Source organism: Amphiura filiformis, unplaced genomic scaffold, assembly GCF_039555335.1.
Source record: "Amphiura filiformis unplaced genomic scaffold, Afil_fr2py scaffold_85, whole genome shotgun sequence".
Classification (NCBI taxonomy): Eukaryota; Metazoa; Echinodermata; class Ophiuroidea; order Amphilepidida; family Amphiuridae; genus Amphiura; species Amphiura filiformis.
The window spans coordinates 25,726-51,261 of record NW_027305549.1 but is presented as its reverse complement, the minus strand read 5'-3'; positions in this window follow the sequence as shown (position 1 = coordinate 51,261).

Genomic DNA, 25,536 nt, shown 5'->3' with positions numbered 1-25,536 from the left:
AGTTAGAACCCAAAAATAAAGTGATTCATTTGTCCTGTTTTCGTTACTACATTAATTTTACTATACCGACAAATATTTTTAAGGATTTTATGCCACTTAACAATCAAAGCTTATCATATATCAATATGTCTGGTTACAATTTACAGAGAGAACGAAAGGAGGATAGAAGAGACTCACGACCTAAACTTCCAAACCATGAAAAGGATATACCAAGAAGGAAAGAAAGAGTCGCGTCATCTAGAGGAAACGCTTCATCTAGAGGAAACGCTTCATCTAGAGGAAACGGTTCATCTAGAAGAAACGCTTCATCTAGAGGAAACGCTTCATCTAGAGGAAGCGCTTCATCTAGAGGAAGCGCTTCATCTAGAGGAAGCGCTTCATCTAGAGGAAGCGCTTCATCTAGAGGAAACGCTTCATCTAGAGGAAGCGCTTCATCTAGAGGAAACGCTTCATCTAGAGGAAGCGCTTCATCTAGAGGAAGAAGCAGCGCTTCCTCTAGAGGAAGAGGGGCTTCCAAGGAGTGTAGGAAAATCAAGACGAAAACGACCAGGTAGCATGGGAGGCGTTTCTTAGTTATGTTTTCATGTTATTACAGGTAATACATATTCTTCCTATTTTTCTTACCCTGTCCATTATCAGCAGACACGTTGCCTCAAAATGCCACGCTGCTGCGCGTTCAATTAATAAGCACACAGTTTTGATTATTCATTTGAATATTTATCTAATTGTAATGAAATAAAAGTCTTTAATATCGCAGGACGTAAAAATTGGCATTTTCTGTTACAAATAAGTTAATATCGAAATCAAATCTGCTCAATTGTTGAAAATAGCCCCACAATATGCGGCATATGTTAATTGTTGTTTACAATAGGCGTCTTGGGGAGTAAATATCGGGAAAGTCGGTGAATTATATAACGAAATTTGATGTTGCTGTATACCCATTAAACACAAAACGTTTTCAAAACGTTTTAAACCGGGTATATTTGGGGTTTTTGGTTTTGTTAAAAACGTTTTAATAACAATAAATGACGGATTATATACGATAGTTCATGAAAACGTTTTAAAACGTTTTGTATGGAAACACAATACAATAACATTTTTTAATGTTTTCAAAATGTTACTGAAAAATATTTTCTGCAAACATTTTTTGCCAAATATTTTGTCAACACTTAAATAACGATACATTAGAATGTTTGCAGTAAGTTATCAAAAATGTTTTTGAATGTTATAAAAAAACGTTTTATACCCTTTATATAACCCGACATTTTTTTCTGGAAACCTTTTATAACCTTTTGCGAATGATATCGAAAATACGTTTTGTGTTTGCTGGGTCCGGGGAGGTACAATTTGCAAACAAAAAACAAAACAAAAAGAAAACAAATAGTAAACCAATACCCCTGACTTTGGAGCTTTATGGAAAATACAATTTTGTTGCTCGTTTAAGATCAACAAATATTACTTACATATTGTACAAACTTACTGAAACAATAAGTGCAATGCTCTCTGCACATTCATCCAAGCAAGCATGCAAAACTGTAGTTAATTAAATTATATTTTTCTTGCCGTTCTTTGCAGGTATACTTCCTCAGTAGTACTTTATGCGCCGAAGTACTTTACAGTGTGGTCCAAAAACAGACTTACCCAAATTATCAAGTTAAAAGTCCGTTTCAAATTATTGCTGTTGCATATTCTCAAATAACTGCTTTCTAAGAATATATTTAGTGACAATATTCCGGAAAAAGAACTGACATTAAAAACGTGGCGTCAGTTTTAAGTCAAAGATTCCAAATTAAGTTTGTTCCCAAGTAAGCATGTTGGCTGTTGCGTCGCATGATCACTAACATTAGAGAGGTTTTGCCCCACGGACGTGGTACGCAGGCAAGTTAGAACTTTGGCATAGAATTCGGGAAAGGAAAGGAGATGAATGAACATTTACGTGGCTTATTAGAGGTACTGTAAATAACTTTAACATATTAGGAAACAAAACATAAAATGAAACACATATTCTAAATTAAATTAAAGACCGCAGAAGAGAAAGTATCTAGAGGTTGGTAATTTCCATAATGACACATCCCATAAGCTTAAGTACGTGCGGGAAAACTTAATTATTTTTCAGTTATGTTCATTGTTCACCAAATATGTTCTTTCGCTAAAAATATGAAAGAGTCTTTTATCTTTAAGAAATATACCTTTAGAATAGAATATTTATATGAATGCAAAACCCACCCAAGTCCATACTTTAGCCAAATTGAGTTAAGCATGGGAAATTCTTGCTTATACATAGGCCTATCATAATGTATAAAAGTTGAACTCATATCCACCCTCTACGTGGGTCTATTGAGCATGTGAAATCCAACATGGCCTATACCCATCATGTACAGGGTGAGTCAAAAAAACTGCAATAGAGCAAAGAATCGATATTTACGTAAGAACCAAGTCAAACTTTCCCAATATTGAAAGATTTTATAAATGCCACACTCAATGGCCACCTTCGGTGAAAATATGAAGTGAATCGCGACAACCGTTTAATTTTTATGAGTCCTTTTGCTGCGATACTTAATTTCGTTATTTGTCCACGAGGTACCATCTACTTTGAATGGGAGCACACAGTGCACAAATATGAAACTGACTTTAACTTAAATAAGGTTGATTTTTGCGTTATTTTCATTCTTTTTTTCTGTTCAAACAAACTTTCTAACATTACTTTAAGTCCTTCATACCTCAGTCGACTCCAACTCCAATTTTTTTAATCCCAATATGTCCAACTTACTGGATATTTTGTAATTCACTCCACTTCAATTTGCGCGCATTTCATTTTGACATTTAAAAAACCCGCCTACAAATTTTGTTTGTTTTTGATAGAGAATAAACATCTTTAAAGTAAAGGTAAAATGAAAATAACAACAAATAATGTTCTTTTCCTTTAACAAGACCACGTGCAATAACACTTTGGTGCTCCATTTTATTTCAATGTCAATAAGGTTAAGAAAATGGCAGTTGTTCCAAGTCTACCTTACACAGTGTGGGCTGACATTTTAGATGTCTCTTGGACAAACATTAAAATTGGGTAGCGCTATAGAATGTGTCATAAAAACAAAACGGTAAATGCTAATTCCTTAATTTTCTGACACAAGGTCACTAATGAATATACCATATATACAATGTTTTAAAACCTAAAAGTTTCAACTCGGTTCTTAAATAAAAATGGATTCTTTTCTCTATTGCACTTTTTTTGACTCACCCTGTTTGATACACATTTGTTTTTTAGTTTTCTCAAAATCACTTTCGATGGTCTTGGGTTGGTTTTGTATTCATGTATTCAATTGGGTAACGTTGTGTTTGGACCACCCTGTTGGCTGTAGTGTGACAGACATGTGGAATGGTGATGATACCTGATATAATTTGGGAGTATAATTCTTGTAGAATAAATATTGTAGAATTTGTAAAATGAGACTTCTGTTGTCATATTTGTGACAATTTTATGACCTTCTGACAAATATTCAAAATCTTGACTCCTTGGATACAAGATATTGTCTAAATTTTAGTGTCATTACATATTAGCTAAAATCATTAATCTAACTGTTGCAGTTAGAATGTTATTGTGTATAGTGATATGATTTTGATGTATACACGACACGTAAGCTACGTTTATTGAATTAAGTACAAGTGAGCAACATTAAAGTGTAATATTTAATTGTACCTATGGGTCAAGAAGTAGTGAACGAAATGGCGACTAAGTAATCCATTTTTCCCATGTTATTTCGTTGGGTTCATTACAATGATGTATATAATTTAGTAATGAAAATTACTGTATTTCTTAGGAAAACAAAAACCAATTTGAAAAAATGTCGATTTGTAATGCGAGGGCTGGTCAATAAGTTCCCGCAACTATGGTGTATCTCCGCTCATGCATGACTTGAATGACTGTTACTTACGCTAAATTTAAGTTTGTACTTTTGTCGTTCAAAACAAATATGTATTAGCGATGCTGAATACTTGATTACGTAATGATATTAGCATAAATACAATAGCGTATGGACACTGCCTGATTTTTGGTGAAAAGTAGTCAAGAAAATCTCGCGCCAAATTGAGGTATTGTTACATAATTCCAAATATCACGAGAATAAAAGTATGGAATCTGGCGCGGTTTTTGCAACTTTGTAGACCGATAACATAGAAATGATACTGTACTCTTTTTAGACCTATACCATTTTTATTAAAGATAAGTGATTATGTTGAATATCTCCAATTTTGAGTAGGCTTTATCACCCATTGTTCTTTACATAATAAGAGATAGAACGATTAATCAATGACAAAATTTAACCAATGACACCTGGTTTGATTGGGTATCTACTGATTATTAAAAAGGGAGGTCCTAGTGGTGAAATCACAAACATTTCTTTCTTAATGAACCCTTACTTTGAATAGATCTTGTTTTTGTAATCAAAGTTGCATACCTTAGAGAGGCTCTGCATTGAATAAGAAATTTGAATTTCGAAAGGTATGTCTAATTTTAGCATAAGACTTGGTATAGCAATTCACTCACACAGCTACTGTTCTGCAAACCTTGTATTTGTCATATTTTTAGCGCTTTTTTGATGAAATTTTACTTTTTTCATTAATTTTTGGTACTTTCAATCATGAATACCATCAACGCATGCGCATATTTCTATTTTTTTCAACAAATTCTATTGTCCTGACTGTGATCTCTCATACCATACCAATAATCATAGTTGTTTTTGTTTTATTTTGGAGATAATTCGGAGTCTTTCTCCTACCGTGTGGGCTCTTTTTTCGCGATTTTCACACCATTTTTGTTTATCGTTAAGGCCTATTTTTGGTGAAGTTCAAAGACGGTCCCTTTCATCATCTGTCAACGGATACATTCCTTTTTTCACAATTATCGTTTATTATTTATTACACTTTATCACTGGTATACAAAAATTATAATATAACATCAAAATATATTACACATGAATATTCAAAAGTACATACAAAAAAAAGGAAGCATAGATAAAATTTTGCACCAGTGAAAGGCAAGGACTAACAGGTGCAAAGCACCTCTAGGACAGTCCCACCAAAGATCAAAACAATGAGGTCACCCCTCCCCCTCACCCCCAAAAAAAAGAAGACAAAAAAACAAAAACAAAACCTACACAAGCCTACAACCAGAACACTGGCAACATGTAACCCAAGAGCATGTGTTGTAAGGATCAAAACTCTCCTCTAGTTTGTTCTTGTACCACTCAGAGAGCTGGCTCTTAAAAGAGGACATGTTGACAGTGGATCTAATTGTGAGAGGAAGTTGATTCCACAGGGTAACAATACGGTTGAAAAACGATGCCCTGTGAGATTCGGTTTTGCATCGTTTGGGAATCAACAATAGGGGGTCAGCAGATGATCTGGTGGTGGGACGATCCTTGAGAGTGGAGTTAAAAACAACAAAATGGTTAAGATTGAGGTCATAAAGTTCCATTTTACATCTAAAAAAGAATGTGAGATCAAGGATTTCACGTCTAAAAGACAAAGGAAGGAGGTTTAATTTAGTTAACCTCTCCCGATAGTCTAAATCAGGGTAATGTAGAGTATAGTTTGTTGCGCTCCTCTGGATGCCTTCAATTAATCGAATATTACGTTTTGATGTACCACTCCAGAGAGAGCTGGCATACTCCACATCACTCCTGACCAGTGCTGTAAAAAGTGTCCTTGTGACCCTTTTGGGAGCGTTAAATCCTACTGCACGTTTTATCATACCCAACTTTTTATTGCACTTGTTGACAACACGTCTTACATGGTCATTCCATACAAGACTAGATGAAATATCAATACCAAGATCCTTGATAGAATCAGTTCTGGATAAAATATTGTTATTTATACGATAGTCAAATTTCACCATATTTCTTTTTCTGGTGACTGAAATTATTTGGCATTTGGATGGATGGTAATGCATGTCCCATGTTTTGCCCCATTTATAGAGAGAATTGATGTCATCCTGAAGGAGCAAGCAGTCATGTGTACTATGGATTGATCTAAAGCATTTGGAATCATCAGCAAATGATGTAGTTGTGCTGTTTCGGGTACAGTTAGGCATGTCATTGATGTAACACAAAAAAAGCATGGGTCCCAAGATGGACCCTTGAGGGACACCGGATAAGACTGGGAGCCAGTCTGAGTTGGAACTATCAACGACTTCTCTTTGCTCCCTATCAGTCAAGTATGCTTGAAACCAACTAAGAAGATGCGAATGGAACCCAAATGACTGTAACTTGTGAATGAGCAATTTGTGAGAGACTCTATCAAATGCCTTAGAAAAATCCAAGTACAACATGTCCACTTGCCCGGACTCATCCATTATGGAGCTTATTTCATGAAATACTGTTAGAAGCTGCGTGACAGTTGATCTGCCTTTAACAAAAGCATGCTGTAAGTGATGAATATGATCTTTAATTTGTGGAAAAACAATATTAAACACAGCTCTTTCCATGATCTTACCACAAATGCATAGCAAGGAAACAGGCCGATAATTTTCCACAAGTTGTTTGTCCCCCTTCTTGTAAACAGGCAAAACATTAGCTTTTAACCATATGCTTGATAGTTTCCCAGACGAAAGAGAACAATTAAATATGTGACACAGGGGATGAGCAATTTGAGAGGCACATTCTTTCAATAACCTTGGTGATATGCCATCAGGCCCAGTAGCTTTTGATGTGTCAAGACTGCATAGTATTTCCAAAACATCAGACTCCTCAATCTGAATACTACGAAGTAACTGGTGTTGAAACATAGGGATATCAGGTAATTCAATATCATCCCTGGGTTTTGAAAATACAGAATAAAAGTATGAATTGAACAATTGCGCTTTATCACTGGCTTCAGATGCAGTACATTGATCACCCTTGATCATCTGTGGCAAAGTGCGGGATTGTGTTTTGGATCTGAAATAAGACCAAAATCTCTTGGGATTATCAGAGATGGTAGCACCTAAACTGTCAATATAACCATTGTACTTATCCTGAATTAAATTCTTCAATCGATTACGCAACTTACGAAATGATTCCCAAGCCTGCGGAGAGTCCGATTTTTTTGCTCTCCGCCATGCACTCTCCTTTTTGTTCCGAAGATGACGAATCTCAGAGTCAATCCATGCAGTGGCTGTACAATCTTTTATCTTGACCTTAGAAATGTGCTTATTAATAATGTTCATAAAAATATCAGTGAAGTTATTCCATGACATGTCAACATTGGATGCATTGTATACACGACTAAAATCAGTCGAAGTAAGCTCAGATCTAATTGCACTGAAGTTTGCGTTTTTAAAATTATAAACAAACCGAGTGGCTGGCCTAAGTCTATTTATAAGGCCTAAATCTATTTATAACTTATCAATTGAATATTCTAAGATTACCTTATACAAAAAGTAAGGCTTGTAAACTGCTTTGGTCCTTACTTCTGCTTCTTTTTATTGCACGTTCTTCAACTACAATTCAAATTTCCCACAAATGTTGATAATTGTCAGTGTACATATAGACGAATCCAACAAGCCAAGTCATGGTCAGGATTTGGTCGGCCATGACAGGTCCCCGCATGCACCAAACTGGTGTAGTGACTGCCCAATTGGGTGGATTAAAGCCGCTTAAAAATTGATGTTAGATTTTTTTGTGTTGTAAACTGTCATCATTCTTTTGTCTACGTGTAACACGAGTGATAGAATGCAGTTTAAAATACCCTCCAAGGCCGCATTATTTCACATTTTATGTGAGATTAAGCAGACGGGGACCCAACTTTGGCAGCCATTAAGGTATAGGAATGCGTGAAGTTGGATTCGTCTATAGCAATGGCTTTATGCAAATGAGATTACGTAATTAAAGGTACTCTGATACTAATTGTTGTGTGTTTTAAAAGACAAAGGTACAAACATTATTGATCGTAAGTAACAGTTATCTAAGTCATGCATGAGCGGAGATAAATAATGGTTGCGGGATATTATTGACCAACCCTCGTAGGGTTGTGTTGTTGTGTTTTTGCACTAATTTCAAATTCACTGTAGGAGTACTGTTCCTAAGTGTACAGTGCACCTTCTTGTATTATTTTACTTGATATTTCAGCTTTTAAATTGGTAAAACAATTCCAAAGGTATATGTTAGTATGTGAAATGCAAAAATGTCGTAAACATAGGAAAAAGGGTATTACATAATGGCGTATATTACTATAATAGTGCCGTATAGTAAACTCAACCAATAATGTATCGAAACGATTATAGATGGTCAGATATATCAGAAACTGAAATATACAGCAAAAACTAATTTAATGTATATAAAGCGCACCTTTCTCCTGCGCATTTTGATACCTCTTTTGTTGCTCCACAATATCATTTGGTCGAGTTATGGGCCCTTGAGTGGCTTCAAGTCGAATTTTGAAAGTTGCACTTAGCTCCTATTCAAGCCAAATGCGTTCGTCGTGTATACACCCCCCCACACACACACACCCCACCCCCATCCCTCCCCACCCACCCAACCCCACACACACACAAAATCAAGACAAAGGACACCGATGTGCTCTGTTTACTTAACCATGGACTTTATTTTACTCCTTCGACTTCCAACTTCAGTACTTGCTACCCTTTACTTATCTCTGACTTATTTCATGAACTATTTCTGCTGACATCTCAATACTTGGTGTGCCCACCATCACTGTCTATCACTGCCTGGGTTCGTCGTCGCATGCTCTGAACAAGATGTCTTATCTTTCCTTGGTCAATGTCTTGCCATTTCCTGAGCAGGATGCGCCGAAGGCCTTCTAAGGTAATCTGGCTTCAACCTCATATTGATTTATGCCTACCATTGTTGACCACTGAGTACAATTGATGTTCATCGCAATCAATTTATCCAACAGGCGATACACATACTCATTTGAATTTGGCGGACAAAAGCAATGGTCATTTATTGGTCACACAGTCAGCCTCCAATTCTTTTGTTCTGCTTAGTCGCGCTAAAAGTCAATCGATACATGTTAAAATCAGCACAATTCAGAGATACACCTTTTTGCTATGAAATTAATTTTCTCGGTCAAATATAAAGCAATATTTTTTTTTCTTCAGTAATGTCAGTTAAAAACTTGGTGCTTGGATATACATTTTTTTTTAAATCCTGGTGTTAAAATTAAGCATCAAATTGTGTCTTTTAGTGTGATATTTTTGTTTTTTATAGGCCTTGAGTTCGCCCGTGAGCTTTTTACGGAATTCATTTTTTAGCGTTTCAAACTAATATAGTTTGCTAAAGAAAGATATTTCCCACCTCTGTAAGGCACATCGTGTGGGTCTATATATTATAGTTTTGTCAGAATTTCCGTTTTATTTTACCCTTTTTCCCTCATGCTCCGAAAATGTCAAACTCAGTACTTTTATCTCGACAGCAACCGCAGAAATAGTCGACATTTCTATTGTTGTCATCGAGGTCAATTTTCCATTGAAAAGCAAAGATTGCCCGACCAGCGATTTGGTAGCCCAAATCCCCAATTGGGTGTTCTGGTAAATGAGGTGAATTTTAACAATTTGCTCCCGTGATAGCCTGAAATTTCAATTTTGGATTCCATGATTATAAAAACCATTTTGTCTGTCTGTTTGTTTGTTTACTTAGGTTAGTCCGTATTAAGAGACGCACGCTTGAGGTCCATGGGAAAATCCACGGTCCAAACCTAGAAAAATTAGCGTGTTATTATAGGGGATTTTAATATTCTGTCCCTCCTATCTCCAGGTGAATTTTGTATGACCTACCCCCACCCGCCCCCCGTCGCGGGTTGCCATTTTCATTGCACCCTTCAGACTTGTGTTCGGGTTTGTTTTTAATTTGACATGTAGGCCTATAGGCCTAACCATATTTGTCATAATTAAGCGCTATACCTAAATGTATAGCTATGCTATATATTATTATGTACCAGTATGTAATATCATGTACATGTAGGCCTATGGGGTGGGTGGGTGCAGAGGTGTGTGAGGTGGGTAGTGGGGGTGTATGTAGGGAAACTTTGGGCTGGTACTCAACACACTTTAACCATGACTTTCAATACAAGGATTATTGTTGCCACAAATTTTTTTTTTTCCTTAAGGTTATTTAATAGGATAGTTAAAAAGGTCCATGTTTAACCTGGTATTGTTTTGGCTGCTTCATTAGGGCCCATGACTTTCGGTGGGTTTCCAAAAGCAGTTTCAAACAAACATAAACAAAAGGCACCATACCCAGTCACCTTCATGACAATTGAAATACTACGTCAAGTATTAACATCCAAGTTATTCTGCTTTTAGGCAAGCAATTTTAAATAATTGCTTGAACAGGTTTTTGTTTAAAAACAAAAACCTGTTTAAGTTAACAATGATAATGGATGGTTCTTATAAGGCACAATCTCTTCTGATGGGGAACTCAAAGCGCGTAAAGCACGAAATTTACAAACAAACATAAAAACAATCAATTGACAAAGATTGGTTTTAAACTGGCGTTTAAATAACGAAAGTCTGGGGGCGTTACGAAGGTTATTTGGAAGTGTGTTCCAAACAGTTTGCTCGATCATAAAACATACAGCGTAATATTTATGTTTTGTAAATGAAAGTTTTGTTTAAAATATTGCCAATTGCATGTAAGATTGTTGGGCAAAGTTGTTTTGAGGAGAAGCAAATTTCAACACATTGGTCCGATGATCACGGTGATGATGAAATCAAATAATTAATCACTCACGTGATGAAAGATCCTCGTCGTGCTATAAACATGATCAGTAGGAGCGCTATAGGCCTGGGAATTTCTTTGCTATATTGAAGTTCTTGCAACACTGTAGCCATGCCGGTACCAGGGATATCGATCCACAATGCTAGTATTAGCCTTAGATTTCACGCGTTGATTTTGAAAATTTTTCAGCCGGCAGTAAAAAATGGTGAAATCAAAACGGAAATTCTGACAAAACTATGATATATCGTTCACAGTGATGTGCGTTAGAAAGTTGGGGAAAATCCTTCATTAGCGAACTATATTACTTTGAAAAGCTAAAAGGTTGATCCAAAAGGCTCGCGGGCAGAGTTTAAGCCTATCAAAATCGAAAATCTTACACGAAATGACTGAATTTCACGCCTAAGTTTAACAATAGGATTTTAAAAAGAAATACAGTATCAAGCACTACAATTTTTCCTGACATTTACTGAAAAAATGAAAATGATTGCTTTTCATTTGGCCGAGAAAATTAATTTTACATTGAAAAGGCGTAACTCAAAATTTAGCCCATTTCAACACCAAATTCGATCGTTTGTATTGCCTCATTAAATGACTGAGTGAGCCTTGCATAACAAAAGAATCGGTTGTCCAGGTTGCTAACTGCACGGTACTACGCGTTTGGTTTGAATAGGAAGCCTAGTGCAACTTTTAAAATCCGACTTGAAGCCACTCAAGCGCCCGTAACTCGACCAAATGATATCGTAGAGCAACAAAAGAGGTATCAAAATGCGCAGGAGAAAGCTGCGCTTTATATACATTAAATAAGTTGTTGCTATATATTTTAGTTCCCGATATATCTGACCATCTATAATCGTTTCGATACTTTATTGGTTGAGTTAATTTACTATAATACATAAAATGAATCGCATGAATGTGGTACATTTTCCTTTTTACGGAAAAGTACCACTATGTGATACATTTTTTAAAGGTGAAATACCACATAATGGCGTATAGTATTGACCATATGTTGTGAATAACCATACATCATGTTCACGATATGGCCAGAATAAAAATTGATTGATTGTCCATGTATCTCTTGCTAGTGGAATTGTCGGTCGGTAGGATTTTTTAAATTTCGTAGCCAAAACCTGTTTGCCTATTAAATTAGTTTAACAAAGAGCCCAAATAGGTGTGAATTGGGTATATCATTCTCGTGTTTAAACAGTTTAGAAGTGTGCAGAAATTGTTTTTAAAAAAATAGGATATTAACAATTTTGAAAAAAAAAGCTTTTCCCGTTATTTTTAAAGTTAAAGTCGGTATTCGTTTGTACAGTAAAAGAAAAAAATACCCTTTTCCAGATTTTCCAGATTAGGGTCGATCGGATGAGGACACTCAAATCGTGTCCTTCTTTCCCTGATCTTATCTGATAACTTTGGAAGGTCACCATACAGCTCTTTGTTTGTCATATGCTGTTTGCAGTGAACATTACACATTGACCTCAACAGCCTGGTATATCAGCCATCCAGCTCCTTTGCCAAGTTCGAAGTGACAGTCCATGCCTCCCACCCATAGAGCAGTAATGATTCCACTGTTGCTGTAAATAAGCGTTGCTTGAATCTTGCTGAGAGCGATGATCTTAACCATTCCATTACAGGCTCTCCAGGCTGCTGCTAAAGTCTTTTTCTGAGCTCTGCATCCACGCCCCAAGGTACTTGAAGTTAATTAAAATTGCGATTAACACACAATTTCACATTAACCAATCTCATAATTTTGGTATATGGTATTTGGTAAGGTATTGTATATAAATACTACAATTGTACAATAATTAGTGCAGTGACCACATATAGCACATTTCACGTGTTATTGCTTTTAAACGGTATGGACTAGTTTAGAAACAAAAGTAAGTAGATAATAGTGGTGTAAAAAGTGATGTAACAATAGACCCGCATTAGTAAGGATGTAATATTTTGATTCTTGTACGATGCATGCCATAGTTAAAAGGTTCGATATCACAGAGATCCTTAACCCGTTGCATACCGAGATATGTACTGTTTTTCTGAAGTTTATGGCGCCAGGTTTTGTTTTTGCTTTTAGAAAGTAAAAGTAGGAAGAGTATACAAATATATTTAAGAACGTATCGCAAACTGTTATTGTAGTTTGTAGCTTTTGTTATTTTCACATTGACCAAAATTGTTGTATATAGGTAGCCGTAGTTAGCAGAAATATGTTGTAGTACTACTCAAGATTATATATACAATATATTAATATTCACGTTGATGGCTGTACTAGTATTATGAAATTAAGTGAAAACAGTGTAACGATAGGTGTTGCAGTAGCTATACTGAGTTATGTGAAATAAATTATGTAGAGTATAGATAAGTCCGTAGATATGCTATATATTATTAAAACATAATGATTATGAATTCTGAACTCCTTGAGGATCTACAGAAGAAGACTATTGGTTTTTAAATTTTGAACATGTACGATATAGGTAAGATTAAGTACATGCAACCCGAAGAAAATGCTTACCATGGCCGATGGCGGCGGATAAAAAAATCTGGGAAATTAGGCCGAAGATGTTGTGACGCGAATCTGAACAAAAACAGCGGGAAAAAATGAGCGGCGATGACGTGCTTAAAATGAAATTGTTGATATATTGATATTATTACATGATAAGTATACACAGCAAATATTATTCGAAAAAATAAAATGGCCTATAAAATCCTAACAGCAAGATATTTCTAGACAGATGATTTTTATATTGTATTTCTTAGGAAACAGCAAGATATTTTTAGACAAATGATTATAATAGTGTACTTCTTATGAAACAGCTAAATATTTCTAGACAAATGATTTTAATAGTATATTTCTTAGGAATCAGCAAGATATTTCCAGACAAATGATTGTTATATTGTATTTCTTAGAATTGCATATGAAGACCTGAGCGCAAGAAGACTGTAAGTCCACTTTTGACGAATTGAGTTACAGGTGGATTTGAAGTTATTGGATGAAGACAAAAATTGTGACAATTTTTTGACATTTGGCCCTCTCCCCTTAGAGGTCACATGAGAGGTCAAGAGGGGTCAAAATGAAAATGTGTCCAATGTCGTCAAGAAACATGTCAAATTACTCGTCTCATCACAACGATTACGAACATATATAATTCATCATACATTTTGAGCTCGGTAATGCGTTAGAGGGTCACTTCCAGTTAAAGATCAACTGCGGTCAAATTTTAAAACAACCTTCAAATTCAACAAACAAGGTGTCAAATTGCTCGTCTTTGAACATAGGTTACTAATATGATTAAATATTTCCAACATCTGAATTCAGTTTTGAGTTATAAGCTTTTGTTTCAATCCGAGCGCAAGAATACCGCAAGTCCAAAAATGATAAATCGATCAATATCAATCAATATTACAGATATTTACTTGGTTGATATACAAAATGATTCTTCTTGCCTATACCCATACCTGAGAAGTATCAATATGGCTTTTTTGGTTTCCAAATTATATTATTTGAAAAAGTTTAAACGATCATATCTCAAAATGCTAAATATGGACTTACGGTCTTCTTGCGCTCAGGTCTTCATAATTATGTAATTCTTAGGATTAGTATATTATTTGATGTTTTTTGTTTTGTTTTGTTTTGTTTTGTTTTGGGTTTTTGTGTTTTTTTGTGTGTGTGTGGGGGGGGGTGGGGGGGTGTATGTGTTGTTTTCAGGTAAACCTTCTTGTGAAGAAAATTAATATATTAGACCTATAATAGGGATCGATTGTTATTAGTGGCCCGTATAATTCACTTCATCTTCACATTATTGTAGTATAGGTAACCAGAATCAATTGTAAAACAAAGGATTTTTTTTTAATATTATTTCTTGTACATGCACGACACATACATATAATATTAAAAACGGTCTGCAACACAGTAATCGTAGGAAGAATATACATATGCATTAAGGACTTACCACAAACTGTTATTGCTGTCTTAGTAAACGACGGTCCCTCAAATACAAAATGGTTATAGAGTTAATGTTTGTGCCTAATATGAGTAATATAGCACATTTAACTCTCGTCAGGGCGTATTGACATGAAAGATAATGCAGAAACAAATTATTTGTTCCTGTTCTACGTTCTCAAAATCAATTTTGTAATATATTTTGTATCTAACTTTGATAAAAAAAACGTGGTCAAGTTAGATATCAAAGCAATTGTTAAGTGTCCTCTTTGTACACGAAACACGTTGTTATTAATGAAGCCACACCATAAATGTATAAAATTGAGTATGAGTGTGTTCTGATAAAGGTATATAGACCAGCGAGATGTTGTAACGAGTGGTATATTGATGTATACTAAAATTTAGATGATTAGTACGGTAGGCCTATATACGACTTAATCATGTATTACAACATTAAATATTACCGGTTATATTTTGTTCAACTAAACACCAGTTATTCGTTATTTGTTTATTTGTTTATTCATCAAATGACCAATGATTTTCATGCTTGAGGTTGTTCAGCAGCTGGTGGCAATCTTGAGAATAAATGAGAATGATGTTGAAAAAAAATTCTTTTCAAGACCTATACAAGGTGTCCCAGAATGATTTATACCGTGTTTGAAAATCCAATTTTAATAAGTGCAATACAATGACAGACATGTCTACTACTTATTCTGTGACTTTCATATAAATAGCTTGATTCGTGTTGGCTCAAACTCACACACCGCAATAATTCTCTTCAAACCGCTGCCGAATAATGAATAATAGGCCTATAAGGTCACTCAAGCGTAACAGATCCTTTATTCCATACAAGGATTGCTTCATAACATCATAAATAATCGAAAGACTTTTAGTAGAAGTAAAAACAGTACGCAACAAATATACCTGCATAACATTTTCCAAATAACTTTGTGCCGAAATTTTACAGATTTTGTTTTGTCAAAACTTGGAATTCACCATTATTTACGCATGTCGTGTAACTTCTATTAGAAACGTCCAATTTCTAAGAAAGTCAAATATATGTAGATCTTATTAGAAATTAGAACAATACCACCAATAGTAATGCTCTTCATACCTAGAAAAATTCAACTTTCCCGGTATAAATCATTCTTGGACACCCTGTATAAGCCGTTGTAAAACATAATGTGTGTCATATCAATTTAGCGTCAAAGCACGTGTCTTTGAAATAAGCGCTATGAGGAATTTTTGTGAGGTTTAAATGTTATTTGAACTGATGTAACACTTAAGTGTGCAAGGTCTCCCGCACTCTTGTTGGTGTATGTGTTAGAATATAGGAACCCAACCTCAGATGCCCCCTTTTCCAGCCTGATTTTGAGATAAAAATTTATATAGCAATTATTCGTTTTCAAATAGACACAAAACAGTTTGTAGCTAGCTTTTGTTTAGAGGAATAGATTGTAAAATTACAATAATTGTACGATAATTATTCTTTTAGTTTATATACCAATGCTAGTAACCCTGTATAGCCTACTTCACGCGTTAGTACTTGTGAAATATTAGAGATAAGCTGCATCAACTTAGTAAAAAGTAATAATAAATGTATATAGCATTAGAATAATTATATAGATATATATCTCAATTGGTCATATTAACCCGTTCAGTAGAGCGAGGCACTGTTCTTGCTTGCTTAAACGATCTTCAAGAATGTAATATTCAGTAGAAAGACTATGCATTTATACTTTTGTTTGCCAATACGAAGTAAATTAAAATTGATATTTTGTTGTTGTTTATGTTTCAAATTAACCAAGGTTATGGTGTTGGTATATGGTATTTCGTGTTGTATGGTAAATAAGTACTACAAGTGTACAATATATAATTAGTGTTGCGAGCATGTAAAGCACATTTCACATGTTATTACTTTTAAACGTTATTATATAGTTAGGAAACAAAAGTAGTTATGTAACATACTGTAAATTATGGTTAGTGATGTAAATAGTGATGTACATGTAATATAGACCGTATACACACATGTTAGGATATGATATCACAGAGTTCCACAACTCGTTGCATACCGAAAAATGTATTTTATTTCTGAAATACTACTGTATAGGCCTATTATAGTTTTGGAGCCAGGTTTGGTTCTTGCTTTTTAGAACTATCTTCAAGAAAGTGTCAGTAAAAAGATAATAGGCCTACATCTATTATCATAAACTGTTATTGAAGTGTGCATCTTTTGTTAGTTTCATATTGACAAAAAGTTGCTTCATCAGTGTTAGGCCTATTGTAGTTTAGGTAACCAAAAGTAATTGTAAAACAACAGTATATTATATTATTATATTGTTTTCTTTTATTTCTTGTACAATAACAATACATGCATGTAATATTGAAAACGGTCTACAAGAAAGTAACCGTATAATTATGATTCTATTACCCCCACGACCCATTATTCAAAATCGCGCACTGTGATTTGTTGAAACGCGTCACGTGACAGACCATTAATTGGCGATAAAGTGTCAAGGGCAACGAACTTTATGTTCTTCTTTCATCACAGCGCACAGCAGAGCGCACAGCACACCTGCTTATGTAGGGGAGAATGGAATGTCAGGGGTGTGTTATTGTATGTGCATACCTGCTTATAGGGGAGAATGGAATGTTAGGCTGTGTTATTGGAATGTGCATACGCTTTGGCTACGCGTATGCGCTCCACCTTGAGGTAAACAACTTGAAATATTTGGGGAAAAAATGATATTTTCTCTTTAAATCACACTATTTTGTGGTAATAGAATAGAAATAAAGGGTACAGCATTAACCTTTACACGCAAATAATGTGTCCTCGGCAGTAAAAACGTTTAAATAATGGGTTCGGCTGCGCCTCACCCATTATTTACATTTTTACTGCCTCGGACACATTATTTTCGTGTAAAGGATCATGCATTACCCTTTATTTCTTAAATATACATATGCATTACGAACTTATCACAAACTGTTATTGCTGTCTTAGTTAAAGAACGCCCAAAATGGTTTAAAGAGTTCACGTGTGTGCCTAATATGAGTAATTTAGCACATTTTTAACTCATGTCAGGGCGTATTCATGTGAACGAAAAAACAGAAACCAATTGGTTCCTGTTCTACATTCTCAAAATCAATTTTTTATCTCTCTTATTGTCTCACCGTATAATTCTTTCTTTAATGTTAGGGTATTTGAACCCTATTAACATTTAGTGAATATCAACATTCATACGGAAAAGGTTTTTAACCCTCCCCCTCCCACCTCTCCATCATAACGTGAGTACAGGGTTAGGGTACCTTGTGCATTTAAGTGTTCCGCAGTTAGTGTAAACAAGTTTTGATACAAGGCTACATGTATTGATGTCATTTGGCCCTTATTTATTACCTAGCTGGGGGGTTTTCAACCCCCCGAGCTAGGTACTGTTTTGCTATCCGATTCTTCTTTCTTTCTTCTTCTTCTTCTTCTTCTTCTGGCAACAAATTTCAAAATGCTTCTCCTCCTACATGTTACACCCTACAATTACGTAACTTGCACATATGTATCGCCTATATCCATTGCCCATATGGTGCAAACAGAATTGGGATCAAAGGTCATTAAAGGGGCATTTTCGGTATATAACCAAATATCTTCAAAATGCTTCTTCTGCCACATATTACATAGCACAATGATGTCACTTACACATGTGCATCGGCTTTACCCAGTGCCCATACCTTACACACAGAATTGGGGTCAAAGGTCATTAAGGGGGTAAAATCTTACAATTATATTATCTGGACATCTGTAAGGGGTATGGGGCTCAAACTCAGTGACAACAAATATCATGACCAATGGAACATTTTGCAGGGGTCAGGTCAAAGGTCATGCAGAGGTCAAATTTTAGAAATGCATTTTCGGGACATCTGTAAGGGGTACGGGGTTCAAACTCACTGACAACAAACTTAATGACCAGGGAAACATTTTGGAACATTTTGCAGGGGTCAGGTCAAAGGTTATCTGGGGTCAAATCTTATAATTTCATTTTCTGGACATCTGTAAGGGGTATGGGGCTCAAACTCAGTGACAACAAATCTCATGAACAGGGGAACAGTTTGCAGGGGTCAGGTCAAAGGTATTGCAGAGGTCGAAATGCATTTTCTGGACATATGTAAGGGGTATGGTTCAAACTCTGTGACAACAAACTTACTGACCAGGGGAACACTTTGGAACGCTGTGCAGGGGTCAGGTCAAAGGTTATCTGGGTCAAATCTTATTAATTTAATTTTCTAGGCATCTGTAAGGAGTATGGGACTCAAACTCGGTGACAACAAACCTCATGACCAGGGGAACATTTTTGGAACATTTTGCAGGGGTCAGATACCTCCAAAACACCAACATGCCCCAGCTAGGTTTGTGGTCTATGACCACCATTTGCCACTAGTTAAGGATTGTTTTATTATTATGCTAGTAAGTTTATAAGAGTGCATATCACCGTATATTATTATGCAAGTAATTTCATAAGAGTGCATATCACAGTATATAATACTGTAAAGGGTGAAAATAACCTTGTATGAAAGCAAAACATTTTATAATAAGTGTCTACATTATAAATAACGGGCTTTAACATTTTGGTAACCGGCCACATTTTAAGATGCTTATATCGAAATCACTGAGTTGCATCCAACGTTGTATTCTTAAGGGAACAACCCAAAAGTTCGATGAAGCCCTATAAACGAAAGTCCTTTCGTTAGGGGGGGGGTCAGAAAGTCCGATTACGTTTGTAAAAAAGTAGTTAAAACATCGGTCAAAGTTGATATTTGTTTAAGGATTAGTATATCATTTTCAAAATTTGAGTAATTTCCGAAGCACGATACTAGCTGATATTGACATTTTACAGTGGTTTCTTCACAATGATTTAAAATCAACAACCTGCAACGTCATGTAAGTTAATTTTTAAAGCAGCTGTCCCAGCAAACACAAAACGTTTTTAAAACGTTTCAAACATGTTATATTTTGGGGTTTTAGTTTTGGTAAAAACGTTTTATTAACATTAAAATGTCGGGTTATATCAGGGAACTTCGATATCTGAGAATTACGACTGAAAAATGTCACGATTCATACAAGTGGTATATCATCTTTACGAACTGAATTGACATAGGTCAGTATATTTCCCGGCATTGGGTCACATTTTATCAATATGATAAAATATGTTTAATATATTTTATGATAAGAACTATTCTACAGACTTGACGTTTAATATGGAATATTTTTTTCGTGAAACTCCAATACTGGTCTGGAAGGGGTCTGCATAAACTGCACGAGCTAAATATTAATTGGGGGTGTGTCGGGATGGTATAAGTAATTATTTGATAGAAAATGTGCTTTCCATAAGTTTACATTATGGTGCTCATATTGTAGCGAATTTTCCTAAAATGGCGGATTTAGGAAAACTGAATATGAGCTTTGTGGGGGACACAATTTCGGACTTTATTGTTCTGTTGTTATCAAATTTATAGGGGTTTGAGGTGATTTATCTTAAACTTCGTCAGCAATTGGCATTCATCACAGCTGAAATACACTTGGAATGTACCAATTTCTTTGACAAAGGAGGGGCTTAAAAATAGGGCTTTTAAAAGTGGTACGTACTAAGAAAGTTTGAATTGCCCCCCTGGGGTCAAATGTTATAAAGTTACGGTACAAAAAAAAACTGCGCGGATTCCTGATTGTCCAATGAACTCAAGCTGTTTCTTTTTGTACAGTAAGTTTATAACATTTGACCCCCAAAGGGACCAATTATACTTTCCGAGTGCGTAACACATTTAAGAGCCATAAAGCCTCTCCCACATTCAAAACTGATAGATTACAATGTACATGTGCAATTTAGTTCAAAATTGGCATTTAGGTTCAGTAAATATCGCCTTAAACCTCAATAAACTTGATAATATCAGAATAATGTTGCACAAATTCAGAAATTTTATCCCTAAACAAAAATAAAATTCAGTCTCCTTGAATCCGTCATTTTAGACCAATTCACTACATTATGAGCGCCATAATGTAAACTAATGGAAAGCATATTTTTTGTCAAACAATAATTTTCACCATCTCCCGACACACCCCAATTAATATGTAGCCCGTGCAGACCACTTCCAGACCAGTCTTGGAATTTTGCGAAAAAATATTCCATATTAAATGTCAATTCTGTACATAAAATAAGTTATATAACTTATACCAAGTAACTGATGAGGCATAATGATAATCATCTTCCTATCACTAGGCGTGGCTTTTTACTTCCGCAAATGGCCATAGTGGTATATCATACCGGGTATCTTCTCAAATTGTGACCTAGTAGGTTCCGACATTTAACCTGAGTAGTCTCATCCCCCTGGTTATATATATAAAGGTCATGAAAACGTTATGTGTAAAGACACACTACATAACTATTTCTAAAATGTTTTCAAAATGTTATTGTAAAAATGTTTTTAAATGTCGAAAACGTTTTGTGTTTGATACCACATTCTTTTTCATTTGAAAATCCAGCAAGCCCTTCCGTGCCAAAAAAGATAATGAAGAAAAATATTTTAAAATAGAATGCAACATTCATTTCTTCCATATACGAGATCAATATCCTAGCATTGTCGCACCCCTCCATAACCCCATGCGCCATAGTAACGGCCCCTGTATCCTATATGAACACGGGTTGGAATTTTCGATATTTATCACTTACGTTAGAGGGGAGGGGGTTAGCCTTCTAACGAAAGGACTTTCGTTTGTTCCCTAAGTGCTGAAAAAGTCTGTAGGGCGGGCTAGGCTTTGTATTACATTTCCTGGGTACACTAATTTGATATTTTGCCGCACCAAATATTGATGCGATAGACTCTTTCCAGGCTCAATCACCTGTCTAGAAACGGTCTTGGACACGCAAAACAGGGAAATATTTTAGTATAACAAAGAGCATGCCCTGAAATCTCAGTGAAAAAGCTACGGAGCGTAAACTGGTTCATTTGCATAACAGCCGACACCCTTTATCATTTTAGATGATATCTGGTTTAAGTTTAAACGGTATGTGTATGCCGGTATAAAATGCTATATGAACTGATTTAGAATGTGTAAGTTGTAAATTGGTTTGGTTTTGTAAGAGGGAGCCTTCATATTATAATTTCATGTTAGGAAATCACATGATACATGAAAGTTGGTGTAAGCGTATAACACAATCCAGTGGTTACAACGTTGTGTTAATTTATAGAAATATAATCTATTTATAAATTGTAAAATGCAGTAAGTTTGTCCGATCCATTCAAGCCGAAGTTGGGGGAAATGAGGAAAATGGGGGAAATGTTGGTTATTACTGTCTTAAAGCGTTGACGTGCGGTACCAGTTTTAGATTTTCACAGTTCTTGAGTGGATCAGGCAAACCTGTAGGCCTATGTAAACCAGCAAACACAAATTATTAGGGATTCAATCATGTTTCACCGTTGTCCATCCCCGTTTAACAACGATGCGTCCGCGTCGTCTGTGTGGTTTACTTCGCGAGGGCTGACCGAGCGAAGTAAACCACGCAGACGCGCCGGACGCGAGTTGTTAATCGGTGATGAACAACATTGAAACATGATTGAATCCCTTTCAGCAACGAAAACAAGCTAAAGATCGTATAATTCATATGATTATTTCCCTGATTATTTCATGAGGAATGTCAGTTAATCATTAACAGCCAGCCTTACATAAAGATCGGTGATTTCTGTTGATATCAGCAATAAAACTGAATAAAACAGCAATCTTTATCCGATACTTCCAAAATACTGGATTTAACTTGTAAGCGTGAATACGCACACAGATTCCAGACATGACGAATTTTACGCGCTCACGCGTAACGCGGATGTGCGCTGGCGTACGCGTATACGCTTACTGCAAAAGTGTTGATTCATCGCGGATTAACAACGGTTGGCTCCTTTACAAAAGTATAGGAAGAGTTGTTGAAACGTCTTTCAAGAATTTTCAAACATTTGAAATATGTCAACACTTAAATAATAATATGTTATACAACACTGCTTGTGCAACCTTTAAATGATTTCTGGCAACCTTTAAAAGCTCTTTTGGAAATGTTATGTATTCGGTTTGTGCTTGTTTGTAAAAATGTGGAATAGGAAAATATACCTGCATTTATCATGTACCACAGAATGGTGTTTCTTTATTATCGAAATCGAATCAATTTTTAGATATTCAAAGTTTGCTGGAGATAGTTACCAAATTTTAATACTTGAATCTCACTAGAGACATCTCAAAATAGGCAATACCTTATTAAGTTCAGCTAAATAACCATGATAATATCAAACATTGCTTCAATGTGAAAGCCTTTGAAGGCTTACATGTTGGACCCTCATCCTGTATACACTTCAAAGTTTAGGCACTGCTTTTTTAATGTTTGCCATGTATACTTAAAATAATTTCATTTGAAACCAAGGAAAAGTCTTCAAATAATATATGAAAGTAATTGATTTGAGTTTGCTCATGATATGCTTTGGTTTTAAATCCAATGGTCGATTTCGATGCAATGGAAAGCTGCCCTACCAATTCATACACTGATGTACCAACAATGATATTAAAATATGATTTCAATCCCCAAACTTGTTTAACATGGTGCCGATTTTATAGTTATTAATTGTATAGTAATATCGCAAACACTGTATACATCGTTTAGTGTCCAACATTTTTAAAACACAGTCAATTAAAAAAGGAGGCCAAAGTGTTTAAGGGAACAAGTAAAAAAATACATGTGGCATGCTGTAGTTTAGCTTATTCTATGTATTGCTATTCTTAATGCGATGAAAATGTTTCTTTATTATTTTGAATCTAACCTTGACAAGAGAACTGGCCAAGATAGATATCAAAGTAAATTGTAAAGTGTCCTCTTGGCACAAATCCATTCATATTATTCTTAAATTTGATTCAGCTTAGAAGAGATGTACCTCTTTGAAGTCATAAAGGAACGTTTGAGTCGCCGTGTACATTTATACACACTTTTGTTAAATGAGGATGAAAAGCAAAAGACAGATACTAAAATTCCATTGGAAAGTTGTAATTTTATCAAGTGTAGGAATCGTATAGGTCTACCTTTTTCATGGTCACTGTTACATTGATTATATTTGTCATTCATGTACTTGCACGAGATTCAATACACAATTCTGTTAAAGACAACGGGAAACCTTCGTTGGTATCGTGAATAAAGAGTAGGCCATGAATTGGTGATAAAATAGTATGCGTCCAATTGGAGTGAAATTTGAAATATGCATATTTTAATAGCAAAAAAGAAGAAGAAAGAAGTACGTTTTTATTAATGAAGCCATACCATAAACGTGTAGAAATTAATATGATTATGTTATGATGAAGATAGACCAGCGAGATGCTGCATCGTGTGGTACATTGATGTGTACTAACAGTTAGATAATTAGTACCGTCTTACACGACTTAATCATGCATTAGAACATTACATTACTGTTAAGAAATGTTTCTTCTATTCCACGTTATATTTGTTCAACTAAACAATGTGTTTATTCATCAAATGACGTGACCAATGATGGTCAGGCTTCAAGTTGTTCATCAGTTGATGGCAATCATGAGAATAAAGCTAGAAGAAATGAAAGTGATGTTGAAGCATGTTATCTGGTTATTTAGTGTCAGGTCATCTAAACATTGATAATATGGTTATTTAGTGTAATGGGCTATTCCAGAAATTAAAGGTACACCCCCTAAAGAAGACATGGGATTCCCAAAAATGTTCACCATTTTTTGCTCTGGGAATTCCCAAAAAAAATGGCCATTATTCTCACAACCCTAAAGAAGACATGGAATTCCCAAGAAAAAGACGCCTTTTAGGCTTGGGAATTCCCAAAATTTTGGCAAAAATGTGCATGTCTTCTTTAGGGACACTGGGAATTCCCATTTTTGTAAGCATTTTTTTTTTCAAAATGGGAATTCCCATTGTTTCGGATATAATTTTGGTATGGGAATTCCCAAAACATTATGATACAAATTTACATGTCTTCTTTAGTCCCCTTTTGCCTTTTTTAGGAGTGCAAATTTTCCTCCGAAAAGGGTTGTCATTATTCTGGAAACCCTAAAGAAGACATGGGAATTCCCAAGAAAAATGTCCCTTTTTTAAGAGTGGGAATTACCCCCCCCCCCCGGTTATTATTCTTAAAACCCTCAAGAAGACATAAGAATTCACAAGAAAAAGACCCCTTGTTTCTTTTTAGGAGTGGACATTCCGAATAGGGGATTCTCTAGAATAAAGAAACTATTCTTGCAAATATCATAATAGGGTGGATAAGTTAAATTTTGGTTTCAAAAGGTACACAATTTTGTTCTTCTCTTATTTACCCCCATCAAAACTTCTTGTGTTAAAACCAATGTGCTAAGAACATTGTAGGCTTTCAAAAAAATCAAACTTCAATAATGAGTTATGTTGCCTTGCTGAGATACAGCACATATCCTGGAAATCAGGATCTGTGGATACAGTGTGTTCAAAAACCATACGTAATTTTAATATATTTTATGACTTTCTCAATCAAAACTATCTAACCAACCATCTTCATACAAATGTGCATGAAATGGTATATAAGATTTGGAATTCCAACCAAATTTAACATTGTGTGAGCACATGCTCAACTGGAATATCCACATTGACATCAAAATTGCTGATGGAGACATGGTTAGCCTATGTAAAATTATCTCATACTACGTATGTGCAGTATAGGTTTATAATGCAGCAAAAATTGAAATGTGTAGCGTATGTCATCTCAGGACAAATCTATCATGTATTATGTAAGCCTAATCTAAAAACGGCCTAATATCGCATGACTAGTTATATTAAATTGCTGGTGAAATCTTACAACTAAACCTTA